At 38.9% G+C, this 21068-nt stretch overlaps 1 long non-coding RNA gene across 2 annotated transcripts in view; it reads left to right on the plus strand.

Annotated features, from left to right (window-relative positions):
• LOC140711563 (uncharacterized) overlaps positions 1-21068 on the plus strand; it is a 49098-nt gene that overhangs the window by 22583 nt on the left and 5447 nt on the right. Inside the window, exons 3-4 of one of the 2 annotated variants that reach the window (XR_012092837.1) lie at positions 18597-18777; positions 19779-20361. This is a non-coding gene — a long non-coding RNA (uncharacterized lncRNA). Of the gene's footprint in view, positions 1-18596; positions 18778-19778; positions 20362-21068 lie in introns of those variants that run through there. The other variant, XR_012092838.1, reaches the window with a different exon arrangement.

A 21068-nucleotide genomic window follows, 5' to 3' on the forward strand; every position in this document is an offset into this window, starting at 1 on the left:
AAGTCTTTCTTGTTCTGGACTTTCCAAGCATTGCAGGGCAGGATAGACTTTCTTCTTTTCACCCACGAAATGTTAGTCATGCTGACCAGCCACTGGGACAACCATAAAAGGCCCTCCAAGCAGTATTTCCAAAGCCCCTGGAGTGATATTAGGCCTGCTTGAGAACCACTGAAGGATAGAGATCTGATAGGTGTTAAACAGGGCAGTGTTGTGACTAGACCTGTGCTCACTTTTTCTTTATTCTCTTCTTTCCTTCTCTTAGTTTGGAATACTTTTTTTTTTTCTTTTTTTTTTTTTTTGAGACAGAATGTCACTCTGTCGCCCAGGCTGGAGTACAGTGGCACCATCTCGGCTCACTGCAACCTCCGCCTCCCAGGTTCAAGCAATTCTCCTGCCTCAGCCTCCCTGTGTAGCTGGGACTACAGGTGCTGGCCACCACACATGGCTAATTACTGTGAAATAATTTATAGGGAGTGAAAATATGCCTTAAGCATAGTATATATAACTATGGGAGCTCTTCCTGCTGTTTCTTTTAAAATAATGAAGGTTGTACAAACATATTTATCTCCAATGCTGGGGTAACTTTTATGAATAGAAGTAATTTATATCACTGACGTGAATTTTCAGAAGCTTTAGAAGGATTATTCTACAACTGACACACGATTACTGAGGACAAATTAGAAAACATAAATAAACCAATCTGAAGCAAATAGAAATCAAACCGTATTTGTTCAACCTGGGATAAGCAGTTAACATTATGCTGTATTCTTTGTTTTAAACCTATTGTAAACATGTTTTACATATTTAAACCTATATGTAAACATGTTTCCAGTCAATAAATACACTATATGTTTAGGCAGACATTATTATATTTCGTGACATGAACACACTTGACTATAATTTATTCAACCACTATTTGACTTTAGCATTATACCAATTTTTCATTATAAACAATTTTATTATGTGATAAACCTCTAAAACATTTGTCTAATTGTTTTCTTATCTGAAATGAGTCAGATGGTCTTCTCATTTTAAGTTTTTAAGAATACATATTTTCAAATTTTCTTCCAGAAAGGTTTTTCACAAATTAGCAATATTAAAGAGTGCCACTTTGCTCAGATCTTTGGAACATACTGGTTTCGTCTAAAAATCTCTTTTAAAAACTCCCTAGCAATTGGATAAGAAAAAACTAACAAGACACTCAAGTGCCATTATTATGTGCGTTTATTTGACAATTTGTGGAGTTGGGTTATTTGATGTTTCATATGCTTATGAATCATTTCTATTTCATCTTCTATAGATTGTCTGTTTATGCCTTTTGAGCATTTTTAAATTACAGTGATCTTTTTTTATAGATGGTATAAATATTAGGTCTTTGCCATATATAAACTTTGTCATTTGAACTTTCAGTGTTGTTTATGGTGTTTGCTTAGACATTCTAAAAACTCTCATAAATGATGAGCGTAATCAACATTTTATTTTATTTTTGGTTTCCTTTTAGAAACAGCTTATATAATCCAAGTTTAAATTTGTATTTGTAATTGTTTTAGTAATTTATTTTTTGTTTTACATTTCAATTTTTAATCCATATGTAATTAATTTTCCTGTGGGTTATATAACTTTGTACTTTCCCAGATGTTTAGCTTTTATCTTACTGTTAGTTATTAAATGTATCTTTTACTTACTAATTGCAAATCCTACCTTTGTCAATTCAATTCTTATATAAATAATTGAACCAGTCTGGCGATATTTTAACTTGGTCAATTTTTAAATTTTAATTTTTAACACACAATATTGGTATACAAGAAAGAGTTGTATGTGTTTATTTTATAGCTTGCCACCATGTTGAGCTCTATCATTAATTTTTTAAGTTTTAAAATAGATTCCCTTGAAATTATCAAGTAAAAAATTTCATTATTGAGAATTTTGCTACCTTCTATTTTCTTTCTTCTTCTTCTCCTTCTCCTTCTTCTTCTTCTTCTTTTGACAGAGTTTCACTTTTGTTGCCTTGGCTGGAGTGCAATGGCACAATTTTGGCTCACTGCGACCTCCTCTTCCCGGGTTCAAGTGATTCTCCTGTCTCAGCCTTCTGAGTAGCTGGGATTACAGGTACACACCACAACACCTGGCTAATTTTGTATTTTTTTAGTGGAGACGGGGTCTCACCATGTTGACCAGGCTAGTTTCAAAATCTTGACCTTAGGTGATCCACCCACCTTGGCCTCCCAAAGTGGTGGGATTACAGGCATGAGCCACACCACCTGGCCTATTTTCTTTAACTAATTTATTTCTTAATTGTATTGGCTAGAACATCTAAAACAATATTAAATAATAATAATTTACAATCCTTATCTTGTTATAAACTTTAATGGTAAGTTGCTAGTATTTTGCAAGTAATGGTGACTGTTTGAAATAGTTATTTATGGCAAAGGACATGGAATCACCCTAAATGTTCATCAATGATAGACTGGATAAAGAAAATGTAGTACATATACACCATGGAATAACTATGCAGCCATAAAAAAGAACAAGATCATGTTCTTTGCAGAGACATAAATGGAGCTGGAGGCCATTATCCTTAGAAAACTAACGTAGGAACAGAAAACCAAATGCTGCATTTCTCACATATAAGTGGGAGCTAAATGATGAGAACACATGGACACATAGAGGGGAACAACACATATTGGGGACCTTTGGAGGCTGGGAGGAGGGAGATGGTCAAGATAAATAGCTAAGGGGTAACTACTAGGCTTAATACCTGGGTGATGAAAAAATCTGTACAACAAACCCCCATTATACAAGTTTATGTAACAAACCTGCACTTATGCTTATAGTGGAAAATTGGTATAATGCTAAATTTTAACTTAAAAAGTTAAAACAAAAAAGCAAAACTAGGAAAAAAAACTTTCAAACTTTCAGTTGTTTTAAGAAAACATTTATTATGTTGAAGAAGTATATATTTCTTCTTGTTTTACCAAAAATTTTATTTTAGTCAGCAATATTTCACCAAATGTCCTTTCAGTTTCTATCAAGGTAAGATCTCCCCTGGTCTATCAATAGCTTTTAAAATAGTGAACTATCTTTATAGGAATTTTTTTTAGATCAATTCCTATTTTAGACATAGTGTAGATATTGGGGCATAGGATTTACTAATGTTAATTTAATATTTTATACCTATGAATAACTGAGCTAATATTCTAGTTTTCTTTCTGTGATTTATCTGTGGCTTTGGTATTAGGTCCTACTAGCTTGGAGTTACAGAATAGCTCTGATGTTCCCTTGAATAGTTATAAATAGCCTTTTCAACTTCCTAACCTTCTAATATATTTTAATTAAATTAAACATATTTACAATCAAGTCCTTAGAAAGAAAAAGAAGGTACTTCATTTGTTTTAGACTTACAGTAAAATAAGAAATTGAAACCACATAGTCCATTTCCCTATTCTCTCAGCTGTGGTCTACAGATAGGAGACTCACAATTTTTCCCGGAATGGATGTTAACAGGTGTGATATAAATGACCTCTTTTAGACTCTGACTTAAAATGTCTACACTATCGGCCGGGCGCGGTGGCTCAAGCCTGTAATCCCAGCACTTTGGGAGGCCGAGACGGGCGGATCACGAGGTCAAGAGATCGAGACCATCCTGGTTAACACGGTGAAACCCCGTCTCTACTAAAAAATACAAAAAATTAGCCGGGCGAGGTGGCGGCGCCTGTAGTCCCAGCTACTTGGGAGGCTGAGGCAGGAGAATGGCGTGAACCCGCGAGGCGGAGCTTGCAGTGAGCTGAGATCCGGCCACTGCACTCCAGCCTGGGCGACAGAGCTACACTCCGCCTCAAAAAAAAAAAAAAAAAAAAAAATGTCTACACTATCTTTGTTGAATGGTATGTTAAAAGAACATATTTACTATATGAAGGCTAGACTTGTCAATATAATGATCACTTTTTGTTTCCGAGGGATAATTAACAATGAAAATATTTGATTAAAAAATTAAATCCTCAAATGTATAACTTACCTTACTTTTTTTTTTTTTTAACTTGAACTGCCTAGACGCTACAAGTACTTTAAATATCCTGCACAGTTTTATAGTCTCGATACAATGTATTTGGAAGTTTAATTTCTTTTTTAAGCTGTTGAAAGAGTTTAAGTATCCCATTTCAGCAAGAATTGACTAAAATTTACCTCTAAAGCTATCTGGACCATAAAGATTTTTTTTTTGTATTTGTTGAACTGCTAGCAATTTGCTATGTCTTGCAATGAAGTCCTATGTGCACCTAACTTTTAGAAATTCCTCAAAATATTTGACTTATTGATGATTCCCTTCTCTTCTCTCCTTTCTATCATTAAGATATATATTTTTTCTATTTTTTAGTTTAAATATTTCAGTGGGAGTTGTGATTACGCGAATGCAAATTGATGTGTAGAAAAAGATGGCTTTATGAGTTGATTAGAAGGGTGAGAAACAAATCATCGTGGTACTTCTCCTGCCTAACACAGGATCTAAATTGGATTGGTTTTGTAATGCTCTTCCCGAGACACGCACATAACATTATCAGTGAACTCTCAATTTTTATGCCAGCAGTAGCGTTTGATAGTGAGTACTTTAGCATAAGTTTTCTTGATTAAATCAATACCTTGTGGTAATTGTAAAGAGCTTGATCCTGGAGAAACAGACTCCAGGGAATCTGTTATGAGGGACTTGGACATTTCATTTATAGGGCAATGAGATATGATTTTCCTTCTTCACAATTTTGCTTAGAGGCAGTCTATTACACTTCAAGAAAACTTAAGGGAGGTTGTTTCAGGGACCAGGAACATCAATGCTAAGTGATTTCAAAATCAGACGGATGTGGGCTCAAATAGTATTTTCACTCTGTTTTTGTTGTGTAAACTTGGGCAAAATAAACCTAGCCTGGAGTCAGGGAGAAGATCTGCCTCCTATGAAGACATACATTCTTCCTATCTTTCTGCAGGTACACTGAAGGCTCCAGAGCAAAAGGACTGATTGTTTGTTTCAGCATCTTGATGTTTGATTGTTGTTGATGTTTCATCATCTTGAGAGCATGCAACTTTACAATTTGTTGTAAGGGCATCACAACAGAGCGGCATGTTGCTTGGTGGTCTTGAGAAGCATGGAATGCACTGCTCCATGAGATGAGAAGCCATGACCAGAGAGCCACAGTTCCACCTTAAGCTGTCATGTGCTGTCAATGTAGTCCTGCTCATCCCCTTCTCTGGAAACTATACTCTTTCACCCACCTGGCCACCGGGACATTCAAGGGTCACATGACTTGCCACCCTTGCCACAGTGGGCTGGCACAGAGGTGGGCCCTCCACTCAAGCTAGGACTGTTAGGAGTGGTGAATCCATATGGTGGTCTGCAGTGGTCTGCAACAACCTCAGTTTTTGCCTCCTCAGAAGAAAGCATTCAACCAAGGGGCATAAGGCAGAGTGAGAAACCAAGGCAAATTTTACAGCAGGAATGAAAGTGTATGAAAAAGTTTTAGATCAGGAATGAAAGGAAGTAAAGTACAGTTGGAAGAGGGTGAAGTGAGCTACTTGAGAGATTCAAGTACCTGGTTTGACCTTTGACTTGGGGTTTGATACGCTGGTATTCCACACCTGCAGTGACCTGCTAGCACTTGGGAGGGGCTGCATATGCCGTGTGTTAAAGTTGTACGTATGCTTGCCTGAGGCGTTTTTCCCTTACCAGTTGAGTGTTCCTAGAGAAGGTCATATACCAGTTAAACTCCACTATTTTGCATCTTAGCGTGGATGTTTGAGCCTGCTTGCCCAACTCCTGAAATCTTATCAGGAAGCTGCAGATCATCAGTTTCAGGTTTTGCATTATTGAGAGTTTGCCTTTCCCTGGCACCACCTGTGACCAGTTATTTTAGAGTGACAGTTAACAACCACCTGACCGTTATCTGATGGCTGTCTGGTGTGTGGGGAACACTCTCCTGCCCTGATCTTGTCTGACTAACTACTTACTGTAACAGGACTATCAGTCCCATCTCCAGAAATTCAAATTGAGACCAAGAAATAGTTTGTTTCTCTCCAGGTAGCTAGATCTGAGTCATGTAAACTTCAAAGTCCTGTCACTGAGTTGGACCAGCGGAAGAAGCTGAGAGAGAGAGAGGGAGAAAGAAGGGGGAGAGAGACGAAGAGAGGAAAGGTAGAAGAGGAAGAGGGAGGGAAGGGGAGAGAATTACGCATCAAGGAGCAGATATGGAAGACAGAGGGAGCTTCCTGATGACACTTGAATCTCTGGTTCCAGTCTTTTCTGAGATAAGGGTGCCTTTCGGCCGTTAGGTTCTACAGGTCATCTCCTAATCATTATAACAAATGTCTGTTTCTTGGCTTAAGCTGAAATAATTGATTTCTGTTACTTACAACCAACAAATGTAAGCATGCATAATAATACACCCTGAGGGATATGCAGGCTGTTTGGAGCAAAGAGTCTTCTCTGTAGGGGGTTGAGGCACATCAGCCTACAGTATTTTGAAATTAATGTTAATGTGACTCATTTGTGCCCCTAGGCTGGTGGGGTCTAGGGACATCTAGGTTATACATTTTCAGTAATATAAAAGCCAGAAACAGTCTTTGTTGCAAAATCTATGTTGTCCATAATGTAAAAACACATTAATTGCTTAGACGCTTTCAACTGTACTTGAGACCAGAAAGAAACCTCTCCCAGGAGCCTTCATAGAGGAGACTCTGTGCAATGTACTGGAAAGAAACACAATACCAAACAATCATACTTTTTAGTATATTTGTCCTCACATGCAGTTCCCAGCTTTACATGAGCTCTCAGTAAGATCAAAGTAAATAAACAAAGATTTCCCTCTACTGGGTCCAGGCATTACCTCAGAGTGAAAAATAATAAAAACCTAGGCCATAGAAATAAAACTTCTCAGGGAATTTACTGGACCTTGTGCTCTTTAGAGTCATTAGTCAGGTTGGTAACAACAAAAAGCTTTGAATCAGAATTTTCCCTCACAGGAAGAGAGCACACATGATTACGGCAAGCAAGATCAGGCCACTCAGAATGAACACTCACCTAAGAGAACTGGAAAAGGGCGGACATGGTTTCTACCAGACCAAATGATTTCTCTTGAGAATCTGGACAAAATTTTGCCTGGTGTTTGTAGATTTGTCTACAAATGGTAAAAAGATTTGCTATTTAAATGCTTAATTTTTCAAAAAATATTTTTAGTAGAAAAATCACAACCAGCCACCTGAGTTGTTATTCTACTTTATTTTAAATTTAACCTCTCTCTTGTTCACATGTTTTTTCTAGCTATCAATCATAAAAATAATAAATGGTTATGAATAAAATTTAAATTCTTCAGAAGAGTATAAAGTTGAGAGCTAAAAGTCTTCCAAACTATCTGTATTTCTACTTAATAGAGCAAAGCACAGTTCAGAAATTTCTTATGTTTTATCAAATTTAATGTGTTTACTAGCATAAGTGTGTAATTAATATGTATGCAAAAGTTACCTATAATATGATTAGTAAATAAATATTGCAGAGCAATATATAATATACCCATTTTTATAACAATAGTAACTTGATAATATATGTGTAAAATAAATTTGAAAAAACAAGACACCATATGGTTAACAGTGCTTGTCTCTCTGGGCTACTGTTACCAATGACTCTCATCTAGTTCTATTGTATTTGAATATCACAACATGCATGTATTTTATAGTTTTGAAAAGATAGGAACAAAAAGTAAAATTCATTGTCAATTTGGGAAAAATGTAGGACAGACCATGCTCACTTTTTCCAAAATGTGTTTTGTAATTTTCACTGATTCACTTCTCATGACTCTCTACTTTCTAATTTGCTTCTTTGTGACTCTTGATTCACCACCATAATAATCCTCTCAATCATCTCATAAAGATAAATAATGAATGTTTGCCATTCGATATCTGTTCATTAAATATCTGCTAATGTCTGATGAAGACATAAAGAAATTAACTGTCAGAATTATGCTTTATGATAATCAAACTTTAACCCTGATCTTTTATGATACATGATATCTATAAGTCACATCTTAATAGTAGCACTCCTGTACGCTCCTCTTTATTTCAGAAAAATAATGAGGTATGTAAACACTTGTAAAGGACAAGATCATTTCCAAAGTAGTTAGCTCTTACAACTGATCCATCATAGGGAATCTCTCATTTTGTAGCAGAGATTTTGAGACCTGTGAATGTGAAGCCTGCACCACCCTCAAAGAAGGAAGAAGTTAAATGTCTCCTCCTAGGAAGTGAAGCTCATAATTTTCTCCTTGAATATAGGCCTTAGGCAAGTTCTTTCAGACCCTGCATTTCCTTTAAGGAAGCAGTGAAAGGCCAACAAATTGGCAATCCCAAAATTAAAATTAGTGCTCTCACAAGTAGACCCTGTCCTTGCATTGTTCCAAATAGTTCAGTGTAACAGCTAAATAGCAGTTTTAGCATCTACATCATGTTATTTAGGGTTCAACTGTAATTCCATTCCTAATTTCAATTACCATAATAATTCTCTGGTAGAATAACTTTCTAAAAGTCAAAAATCAAAGGAGTTTCTACTGAGAGCCCCCAGGTCTGGCTAATTGCACAAATCAACATTTACCTCATTGGTCTATATGATTTTATATGTACTCACAGTCTTGTGTGGCTCTTTTCTGATTCCACATAAAGGAATGAATCACATCTGGGATCTGGCGAATAATCAACAATGACAAAGTTATTTTGTGGAAGGTTCTTTCCCACTTCTTCAAAATGAAACCCAAGTGGTTACTGAAGAGGAAATAAAGTCTTGCAGTTCTTTTTTGTTTTTCTGTCCTGGTGTGTACCACCCTGTATCTTCCAGTATATTTTGATAAGGAATGACAACAGTCTACAAAGTTTACATTTTTTGGTATGCACAGAATATTCTTTATTTTAGAGCACAGGTATCTTTTCCTAACTTCTGTCTGGCTGCCAAGTGATCACATTCATGTCTTTGTGTGTTGTGTAGTCTCTCCCCTCCAGAGCAAATGGTATTTCATTTTATGAAAAGATAATCCTAGCAGCCTTTCACTGAAACAAGGGCACACATCCTAGTTTTAACTTAAAGGACACTTGTTAGGAAACGTCCTCATGATCTGAATGCTTTGTTGGCTTGGAACACTGTTAGGATTTTGCTTGAGCATCTCCTATCAGAGACTGTACCATGAGTGGTCTTTAATCTCTAACCTGGATAATTTTGACCTTCTTTGTTTTATGACGCTATATTTCAATTTTGGGTCAGACAGAAAGATGACACTTGAAGTATCTCCATCCATGAATCAGTTGGAGCACACGATAGCATTATTTCTGAATCTGGCATGAAAATGTGTGATGAAGCCAGCTGTAGGCTGATTCAGGCAGCAGAGAACATCTGGGAGTATGTGTGTTCATTATAATACTGGGTGGAATAACATGGCTTCCTGGTGGTCAGATTATGCCTCATGAGATCTGTAAAGTCTGTAGGAGAAACGGGATGTGTCTTTTACCTATGAGCATGGTCATAAGGCCTCTCCATTATCTCCACGAGCTTGTGGACTGTCACAGATTGAATTGGGTCCCTCAAAATTTGTTTGTTGAAGCCCTGACCCTAGTGTGTTTTGCAGATAGAGCTTTTGAAGAGTGATGAAACTTAAATAAGGTCATAAAGATGGGACCCTAATCCAATATGAGAAGAGGGAGAGATGGCAGGGACGCACGTGCACAAAGCAAAGGCTATGTGAGGGCACAGTGGGAAGACAGTTGCCTACAAGCCGTAAGGAGAGACTGCAGGAGAAACCAATCCTGAGAAACACCTAGATCTTAGACATTCAGCCTCCAGAACTGTAAAGAAATTAATTTTGGTTGTTTAAGTCACCCAGCCTGTGACATTTAGTTACGGTAGCCCTAGCTGAGTAATACATGAACCAAAGCTGTTTTCCTTAGTTGGCAAGGACCACTTCCAACAGCAAAGTGCAGGAGGAGTGTGCCATCCAGACATTTAAAATGGTAGTGGTCACAGGAGGTATATGAAAGCACCTTGTGTCATACCATATCTCCATATCTACAATGGGGAAAGAAGAAAACTTCCAGTTCATTGTAAGATTTCTTGGGGCAAATGTTGAAAAAACTTAAAGTAGAACAAGATGTTACAGAACGATGTTTGTTCCCATGTGTGATTCATAATTATTCAAAATGTATGTTGCTAAGTCTCCATATTACTGTAAAGACACAGCTAATGGGACTCTCTAGATATTAGCAGTTACTTTGTATATCACAAGTTTTTGTTAGTGTGTTACAGACTAGGAATAACACTGAAATAAATGCCATAATCTGGCAATAAAGCCCAAGGAAATAAATCTATCTTTGACACACTGTGTTTTTTTTTTGTTTGTTTTGTTTTGTTTTTTTTAGATGGAGTCTTGCTCTGTCACCTGGGCTGGAGTGCAGTAGCTGGATCTCAGCTCACTGCAAGCTCCGCCTCCCGGGTTTACGCCATTCTCCTGCCTCAGCCTCCCGTGTAGCTAGGACTACAGGCGCCCGCCACCTCGCCCAGCTAGTTTTTTGTGTTTTTTAGTAGAGACGGGGTTTCACCGTATTACCCAGGATGGTCTCGATCTCCTGACCTCATGATCCGCCCGTCTCGGCCTCCCAAAGTGCTGGGATTACAGGCTTGAGCCACCGCGCCCGGCCGGCACACTGTGTTTTAAAAAACTAAGTTAGTGTAGCAAATTTAAGCAAATGCAGGGATAAAGACCCCTTCTGTGAACTGCAGTGTGTTATTACTAGAGAACATAGATTCTGGGTCTAGACCTGACCCAGATATTTCCTTTTAGTAAACCAGGCTTGCATGATAACATCTGTAAAATTATTATACTTTTACTGTACTGACTGCTCTTTCCATATTTTTATGATAAAACAATGTGGTAGGCCGGGCATGGTGGCTCACACCTGTAATCCCAGCACTTTGGGAGGCCGAGGCAGGTGGATCACCTGAGTTCAGGAGTTTGAGACCAGCCTAACCAACATGATGAAACTCCATCTCTGCTAAAAATACAAAAAATTAGCTGGGAGTGTTGATGCGTGCCTGTAATCCCAGCTACTCAGGAGGCTCAGGCAGGAGAATTGCTTGAACCCAGGAGGCAGAGGTTGCAGTGAGCCAAGAGCCAAGACCGCTCCACTGCACCCCAGCCTGGAAAATAGAGCGAGACTCGTCTCAAACCAAACAAAACAAAACCAATATGGTTTGAGGCCAGTATTTTTTTCAGTTCTTATTACTCTGCATGACAAAGCACTGAGAGCAACCACTAACTTAGTTTCTGGAGTTCTTAACCTGAACAATTTTTAATTTTATCATTATAATAATTTTTTTTTTTTTTTTACAGTCAGTTGTAAGCACATGCAGAATGTGGTCAAGAATTAGTTGATTCTGTCTATGGCTTTTACTTAGTCATGGCTTAAATGCTAACTTCATTCCATTTTTTAAGAGAGACCCACAATATTTCCCATCATTATTCTCATGCAGAAAACAACTTTTAAGCACCTTCTGCTGTCCATTGTCCTTCAGAAAAGACATTGCCTTGAAGGGACTTTCACAGCAGTTTTTTTCTAGAACAAGTGAGCATTGAAAGGAAGAGAGGTAAAGAACAGGGCACAATACTTCTCATAAAGAACCACCTCTGCTCTGCAAACCAACTGTAACCAACAAGCAGTTTCTCAGGTCCTGTATCCAATGGATGTTTCTGTGTTGAGGCCATCTGGTAAAAACCCAGAGACTACAGACTCAGTGCTGGGGGTGTTGACTGGTGGAATCCCAGGCTCTCTGTTGGGTGGCTCTGGGTCTAAACCCCTAGTATTTGCAAGTGTCCTATAAATATATAGTAATATATAATAGTAATAACACTTTATATCTTTGTGTATCTTATTGTTTCCATTATTTCCCACCTCCAGGGGTTTCATCTGTCTATTGGAACTTAACACACTGACCTTAAGCTACATATCCCAGAATTTTGACCAGTCTTCTAATTGACTTCAATTTCTTTCTTTTTTTTTTTTTAAATTAAAAAAAAAATAGAGACAGGATTTCACTATGTTACCCAGGCTGGTCTTGAGCTCCCGGACTCCAGCAATCCCCCTGTCTCAGTGTCCCAAAGTGTTGAGATTACAGGTGTGAACCACCATTCCCATCTAAGTCCCCTTAAATCTGCAGAGACTTCCCCTGAGCTCTTACTCTTCAGATCCTGTGTTACTCTCAGGAGAGGTGAAACATTAAATTCCTAAGAATTCCATTCTGATGTAAGTCTTAAAACCAGGCCACAGAATGATACTTTTTTCTCCAACATAAGATTGAGGCAGTGGGAATTATGAGACATCTTAAAATCAGACTTTACTCACCACAAACATACCAATTCTGGTTGTCTAGAGATGGTTATTGAGAATTTTTAAGTTTTAAAAATCTAGGTTAATGTCACTCCTACAAGGGGGTCTGATCACTAAAAATAATTTTAAAATCCTGTGTTTTGAATTCAATGACAAACTAAAATAAAATTAAGAGAAGCTTATCTGGGTATTCTGAATGTTTATGGCTGAGCAATACCTTAGGATTTTAGTGCTTACAACTATTTCATTGGAACCAAAAAAAAATGTCATGTTACTGTCATGTGCTAGTTAGAAAAAGAAGAAAAGATAATTTAGAAATAATGACTTTGCCCTAAGTAAACACCAAATCACATCGTTAGGTATCACTTCAAATTGAATCTTCAAAAACCTACAGAGGTGGGGCCTGTAAGCTCTCTGTCTTGTGAGAGGTAATATCATTTCCTCAAACATCATCTGTCACATAATCTGCTCATTTCAATTTTTAAAATCATTTTTGTAATTTGGTTTAAATTTATTGATAAATCTGTTTTGATTTTATAGTTGTGGCAGAATTGTGAGAAAACAGAGATTAATTTCTTTTTATATCTGTACACTTTGGCATTATAATAAATATTGTAGTTAATATTAATAGTTGGTGAAACTAACAGTCTAATAGGGAGACCAGAAATTAAGTTTTTACAATTAACAATAGAAGTCACAGGAAACACTCTGTTCAATGGAAGTATTTAACATATTTTTCTTATCTTCTGGAAGTGATGGATGACAGTACCAGAACTTCAAGAAGCAGAGGTAATTCTGTGAAAAACAATCAATTAGCAGGGTCAAATTATGCCATCAATCACTTATATATAGATAGTCCCATTAACGTTTATAATCTGATAAAAGTTTTGGCTCTCCAGCTGGTCCCCATAAAGTATATTTACAACACCCCAAATTTATATAGTGTTCAGCCTCAATTTAAAGCAATCTGAAATTAAATTGGCACGGGTGTGGTGGGTGAAAATTGAACGGCAAAGCAGTATGGACCACAGGGTAAAGTTAAATTTGAGGCTGGGCGCGGTGGCTCACGCCTGTAATTCCAGCACTTTGGGAGGTCGAGGCGGGCAGATCACAAGGTCAGGAGATCGAGACCATCCTGGCTAACACGGTGAAACCCCGTCTCTACTAAAAATACATAAAAAAGAAAAAAAATTAGCCGAGTGTGGTGGCAGGCACCTGTAGTCCCATCTACTTGGGAGCCTGAGGCAGGAAAATGGCACAAACCCGGGGGTCAGAGTTTGCAGTGAGCCGAGATCATGCCACTGCACTCCAGCCTGGGCAACAGAGGAAGACTCCATCTCAAAAAAAAAAAAAAAAAAATTTGAACCAGAGTCTGTTTATCTACCATCTAGCCCTATTGACGGCTAAAAGCTTGCCAATTACACTTTGGATTTGGTTTGATTTTTAAGAAATGAAACACTTTAGATACTGTCAAAGGTAGCGCTGTACCCTAATGACTTTTGTAATTCTGGTGAATCTCTTTTCCATTCCTTTTCTTATGACATTAAATTATACGTGTATTCATGTATAATACATAGCTTTGTTTTACAGATTTTCAAAATTTACATAAATGGTTTTATATTGTATGACTCTGTGTTGTTGATTATTGCTACAGCAATGCTATCTAGCAAACCACCCCAAAACTAGGTGATTTACGATAAGCATTTGTTCCCAAACTCATGAGGTTGCAAGTCAGCAAAAGTTTGCTTAATCCGATGGGCTCAGACAGGTAGCTCTGCAGAGTAGGCTGTGGGTCCTCTGGGTGTGGTTGTGTTCATGTCTGTTCCATATGTGTTTGTTCTGGGGTTGTGTCCTCAGTGCCTAGCACAAAAGAGATCGAAACACACTTGATGAATGAAGAATGTTCCTACGCAAACATTTCCAATGGCATAATTTTAGTAGAATTACTGTATCTAACTGTATGCATTGGTGAAACTTGTAGGAGTCAGGATTTCAAAATGAAAACCCCTGCCAGAGAAAGCAAGAAACTGGAGGTTGGTGCACACAGGGTATCCGATTTGAGCTGGAGGTTGGTGCACACAGGGTATCCGACTTGAGCTGGAGGTTGGCGCACACAGGGTATCTGACTTGAGCTGGAGGTTGGTGCACACAGGGTATCTGACTTGAGCTGGAGGTTGGTGCACACAGGGTATCTGACTTGAGCTGGAGGTTGGTGCACACAGGGTATCTGACTTGGGAGCTGGAGGTTGCTGCACATAGGGTGTCTGACTTGGGAGCTGTAGTAATGCTGGAGTCTCTGCAGCCAGTGGCATTCCTCGCTCCTCTGTTCTCTGTCAATAAATAATTAAATATGTGTGTTTATGGGACTCAAGGTTATTTTTCTTTGAGAGAGTTAATTGATGGAAGGTTAAATAAAGCCACAAGTTTTTACTTAAAGAAAACAGAGAAAAATGAAGAATTACTTTAATTATAAGCAGTGTGTCAAAAGAAATGTTTTCCAAATTAATCTTTTCTGGGAGTGAAACAACTCTTACTATAATTCATCTTAACTCCTCTGAAAAAACAGAGTCGGGGGACATCCTACCCAATCCTTCTCTTGCACACACACACACACGCGCGCGCGCGCGCGCGCGCACACAGTGTGTTCAAGTCAGCTCCCACTTAGATTGTGATAAACGACATGAATGAATTATAGACATTAAAGCTTTTCTTTCCAAGGTTTTCGCTTTCAAAATATTTGTTTTCCCATGTTAGGTGTGAGAACCACCCTTTTTCTTGTTAAAGAAGAGGCTCATTCTAGAAAGTGACTGCAAAAGCCTCTGTCCCACCATCACCACCTGACACCCCACATCCTAGGGGTCAAAGGTCAGATATGTTACACAACAAATTGTGTCTTTTAAAGGGATCACGACTGAAATATTTCTGGATAAAAAAGGCAGAACATTCTCAGAATGTCTTGACTGTAACATTTGCTCCTAATCTATCAAAATTCTCCTACTTATGTTTGCAGAGTTGCTGAGTATTTTCTGAAGCCTTTTCAGAGTTGGAAATCCAATCCTAGTAGTAGGTAGGATTTAAAGGGATGGAGGAGGTGTTCTGTTGATGTTTCTTTTTCCTTCAACATCAGCAAGTAAGAAAACCTGAGGTCTTTTTTTCTTAGAGGTTAGTGGGTTATTTTCCCCTTGGCCTTCCTAATGGAAATGTGTTGAGGGGGGAGGGTAATGGAAAAATAGGAGAGAGAAGGGGATATTTGGGGAGAGGAAGGCATGACTGTAAGATTGAGGAAAGACTGAGGATGGTAAATGTAGGGTAAGTGTCAGGATTTAAGTAGCTTCCTTTGACTAACTGCCATGAGCTGTGTATGGTGACATCATTGCTGTCCTGCAATCTGAAACCCTAAGAAAAGCAAAAAGAAAGAAAGAAGAAAGAGTGGGTGAAAAAATTTGAGGTGTCCCATACAGTAAGCTTTCGTGTCCAAGATGCAAAATCTTTGAGGGTTTTACAGTCACTTTTAGACTGGCCATGGTTTTGTTGTTGTTGTTTGTTTGTTTTTAACTTTATATACTTAGATTCTCTGGAGGTTCAAGAAGAGAGTTCACCATGTGTGGGCCTTGCCTGGTGTGATTTATGATAAACAGTAACGCTGTGCAGTATTTAATGACACTTGGACAAAGCACACTCAAAGAATACAGGACAGGCTGGGCACAGCTCATGCTATAATCCCAGCAATTTGGGAGGCTGAGGCAGGAGAGTCACTTAAGGCCAGGAGTTTGAGACCAGCCTGGGCAACATGGTGAGGCCCCATTCTACAGAAAATTTAAAAATTAGCTGAGCATGGCGGTGTGCACCTGTAGACACAGCTACTTGGGTAGTTGAGGTGGGAGGATCACTTGACTCTAGGAGTTCCAAGCTGCAGTGAGCCATGGTCACACCGTTGCACTCCAGCCTGGGTGACACAGCAAGACCCTGTCTCTTAAAAAAAAAAAAAAATACAATACTGAGGAGTTGTCCAAGGAATGTTAGGTCTATAAGCAGTGGCAGAGTAGAATTGCAGCCAACAGAGTTACTGAGGGTGAGTGGTAAATCTAAAGCTGGCTGTAAGGAGGCAGCAGGGAACAAAATGCCAAAAGAAGCAGATCCTCTATTCGTATCTCTATTTGTATTTCAGCTAAAGAGGGCGACCAGATGCATGAAAACAACTGACCAAGAGTCTGGAAAGAGAACAGGTTGTTTCTTCCTCCCCACATGCAAGGGAAATTGGCATAGTCTTAGAAATAGGTTGGAATAGATATTCTCTGCTCACCACCTACCACCCCATAATACTGACACTGAGCATCTGTTTTGGTGATTTGCTAGTTCTTAGCACTAAAAATATGATAAGTCCTCCTCGTTAGTGATCAGAATAAGACTTAAGGAGTGAAGCACAACTTGCAGGAATGCTGAAATTAAAATCGTTTTTGTCTAGATGTTTTGATTGCTAAAACCTGTGTGATTTCACTGAAGCTTAACTTTGCTCATTGGCATGGGGTTGGTGGCTCGGCTTTGCTAGTCTCTGTGCCCAAGCTGAGTCGGCTTCCTGGTTTATCTACCGTGGACTTGTCCAGATCCAGAGGCTGGAAAGGGCAGAGAGAGTGGGGCCAGCACTCATAAGGTTTGCACAGGTTCACTGTGGAAAGCCTTTCTGAATCCACTTTCCTCCGAAGGGGCTGCAGGTCCTAGGCCTCAGCACCCTCAGGCAGGCGGTGGCTCTCTTTCTCACCAGGGGCTGCTGCATTGGAGCCGTGGAAGTGCCCTGGTGGTCACTTTGCAGTTTAACTTCCAGGCTGCACAGTAACACCACTGAAGGGAAAATGTCTGTGTTTGAAGTAATCATAGGCTTTCTCCTCTAATACCAGCCTGCCCTGCCAACGTGCCAGCAGCACAAAGGGCCCCACTATTCATCCTCCATCACAGAGTAAGTGGCCTATCCCCCCGCCGCTTGGCTCCAAGCTCCCTGTCTGGACAGGACACAGCTGGGCTTTCATCTAAGGAGGGGAGAACTCCAGCTGATTACTTTGGTTTGGCCTTCACTGAAGACAACAGAGCAGGAGGTATTTTGCATTTTGTCTTGTGGTGAAAGTCCCAATGTGGGGTAACTCAAGAAGATTTTCCCCTCAAGCAAAGGCTAACTGGTGGGGAAGAATCACAGCTTTTTAAACACGACCATTAAGAAGGTCAGCCAGAATTTTATGCAGAAAGCGTGTATTACTTGCATTATCAGAAAAATAAAACCACATTAACTTAAAGTGTAAATAAGAGGAAATTATCTGAATATTTTAAGCAATTATCTTAAGGATAAATTGGGTTTCCTCCTCACTCTCTCATTGGCGGTCTCCTATACCCTAACAGCCCCAGCTTTCACCTGTAAACTGGCAGTTCCCAAAATTTATATCCTCAGACCCATCTTTCATACAAGCCTCAAACTTACGTATACTTGACTGACTACTTGGCATATCACTTTATGTATATCATGATCTGTTCACATTTAACACCTCAAATACTGAAACTCTTTCTTCTTTCATGATCTTCTCCCAATTTTTACCTCCTTCTAGATTCTTTCCTTCTAGATTCTTGCTTTTACCTCCTTCTAGATTCCTTCCATGCAATCAATTATCATTCCCATTGTTCAGGTTATCCTATGTCTCCTCTTTTCCTTCTTCCTTTATCCTATCAGTTTATCTTATTATAAAAGCTAAATTTTACTGAGCATAAATTCTGTGCCAGATATTATTCTAATTGCTTTATATGTACTATTACATTTACTCCTCACAACTCCAATAAATAAGTGTTATTATAACCCCCACTTTACAGATAAAGAAACTGAAGTACAGAGATGTTTTATAATTCTCTATATAATGTCATAACAATAGGCTGGGATGAAATCAATGATTCAGATCCAGGCTGATTCACCCTAGAGCCTAGGCATTTAACCTCAATGCCATACGGCTTTCTAAAATTATGTATTTATATACATATATATGTGCACATCTTCATCCCATAGATACTACTTAAAGTTCTGATCATGACGTAGGTAGATAAATTCATCCTTCAGCATTAAGTTTCTAAAGCACAAATGTTTTCTTGTCACCGTCCACTTAATTTCAAAGAATTCCTTGGGATGGTCCCCAGTGGATCATTTTCTGCATTGGTCATTTTCACAGGCGTATTGCCAAACTTGAGGCAATGTGTACTCAAATTGTACAAATTTGAGGAAATATGTGGTTTCGTTAGCTCCAGCGGAGGCTAATCCTCCTAATCCTCTGACAGAACCACCTCTCACACGAACACTGAATGGAGGTGATCCCGAGATGGATGGAGCAGTGGCAGCGCAGGTTGCTGCAGGTGGACAGAGTCACTCAGAGAAGTGCCAGGCTGGGCTAAGGAAAGCATATGTCCATGGAACATGAGGGCATTTTTCCTTCTTCACATGATCAGGGCAGGATGCAGTTGTGCTCAAACCATGACAAAAAAATTCTACAGTAACTACAGATGCAAGTTTATTCTACTGCACCACCAGAAATTCCAGTCTGCGAAAGCATGTAAGAAACTCACAGATATTGGGAAAGACATGTCTGGAGGACAAAGTTCAAACTATTGCCATGTCAACAACACCATTTTTCCATTCTCTGGTGTCATCTACCTACCCTTCACCTCATGCTGTGCTCTAGCTCTAAAGGCTCTGTGTTCTGAGCACGCTTTCCTCTTTCATGCCTCCTTATCTAAATATTCCACTCCTTCTACCTAGAATGCCCTTTCTTCTCTTGTCTTTTTGGAAAGTCTGTCGCTTTTTTCTAAATTAGGGTTAAGTTCAAAGATCATGATCATCTCTCATGCCACCCCTACCCTTTGCACTGAATAGATAAGCTGCTTTTCTTCATTATCCTGTATTCCTCTACTCACCTAAAGCACATCCTAGCATGGCGTGGAATATATAATATTGTACTTAATAGTTCATTCTTCTGTCTCCCTCTCCAGACTTATGAGCTCCTTAAAAGTAGGGTATCAGCCCTGCTTATCCACTATGTGACACATCGGAGGTGCTCTACAAATATTGAAATGATGGAAGAAATACTGTTTCTAAACTATTCAGATGGTCGGGTCACAAATATGGTTTTGAATTAGTTAAATTAGCTGGATAGTATGTTCTCTTTACTTTATCTTTTTTTTATTATTATTATGAAGGACAAAACATCAGAAAGCTTTATTTCAGCTAGTTGTTTCCTTTTTCTCAAATAACATGGAAATACCTATTATAAAAACTTTTAGCTGAGATGCTTTAATGGAATCTCAGGGTAAAGGAAAGGGGTTTCTCTGTGCCAGCAACTTAATGTTTCCTGTTTCAGCTGTGCTGCCAGAGATTGTAATTCAGGAACCAATCTCAAGCTGAGCAGAGGAAAAAATGAGATGCTTCATGAAAATGGCCAAATGTCATCACCAGCTATTTTGTGAGACGAGCTATGTTAGGAGCCATCCACATGTAAAATGGACTTTCACCAAATTCCATCCATCTGCAGGTCATGGAAGCTCACAACACGTATGTCTCCTGAGGGAGCCTTTTCGTTTTGTGCTTTTTCTGGCACTAAGAAATACAGACATTTGTGATTTACTACTGGGCACTTTCAGGAATGGAGTCAACTATTTCCTAAGAAACTCAAAGACTGAAATGAGAAATTCAGAAAATAAAAATATTTTCTGTGTTAGAAAACTATGTACCAGAAAGCCTGAAAAGTGAGGGAAAGGGCATAGAAATTCTGGTTAGTAAGATGTTGTAGATTAGTGAGAACTTGAACATGTTTTTGCTTCCAGTATATTTTTTGGAATTTCTAAACGATATTAGTTCCCTTTCTTGCCTTAGGAATTACAGTGTTGTGATCATGTGAGAAAAGATAGTTCTAAATATTAATAAATATTTTTAACTTCATTAAATACATCTTTGAAGATTTAGTATTTTGATGTTTGAGGTCACAGTACCATAACATAGAGCAGGGATGCAGGATAGAAGAATTAAAGTGCTCCAAGTTAGAAATCTAAGAGTCCAACTTTATCATTTAACAATTCTGTACCCTTGAGCCAATCATTTAACCTGCAAAGTTTCAGGTACTTCAGTTGTAAAATAAATGGAAAAGGATCTCTCTACCATTCTACAATCTAAATTCCTACCCAGCTCAAAAACAGAAACTTACTATTACTTCTCACCTCACAGGCAAGTCTTTGGGACTGCTGTGGTTTGGTTATTTGTCTGTCCTCACCCAAAGTTCAGGTTGAAATTTGATCCCCAATTTGTGGTGGTGTGGTTGGGCCTACAGGAAGGTGTTTGGGTCCTGGGGGCGGATTCTGCATAAAAGGCTTTGTGCTATTCTCCAGGTAATGAGTGTGCGTTCTCCTTCTGGCTAGACAGAATTAGTTCTCCTGGGAATGGGTTATTTCTCTCGAGCATGGGTTGTTATAAAAAGAGGTCCCACCTCCTGTTTGGTCCCACTTCACACATGCCTGCTTCCCCTTTGACTTTCTATGCCGTGTTTTGATGCAGCACAAAAGCCCTCACCAGAAGCCAAGCAGATGCTGGTGCCCTGCTTCTTATACAACCTGCAGAACTATGAGCCAATTAAGCCTCTTTTCTTTATAAACTGTCT

The sequence above is a fragment of the Chlorocebus sabaeus genome, chromosome 4 (genome assembly GCF_047675955.1).
Source record: "Chlorocebus sabaeus isolate Y175 chromosome 4, mChlSab1.0.hap1, whole genome shotgun sequence".
NCBI lineage: Eukaryota > Metazoa > Chordata > Mammalia > Primates > Cercopithecidae > Chlorocebus > Chlorocebus sabaeus.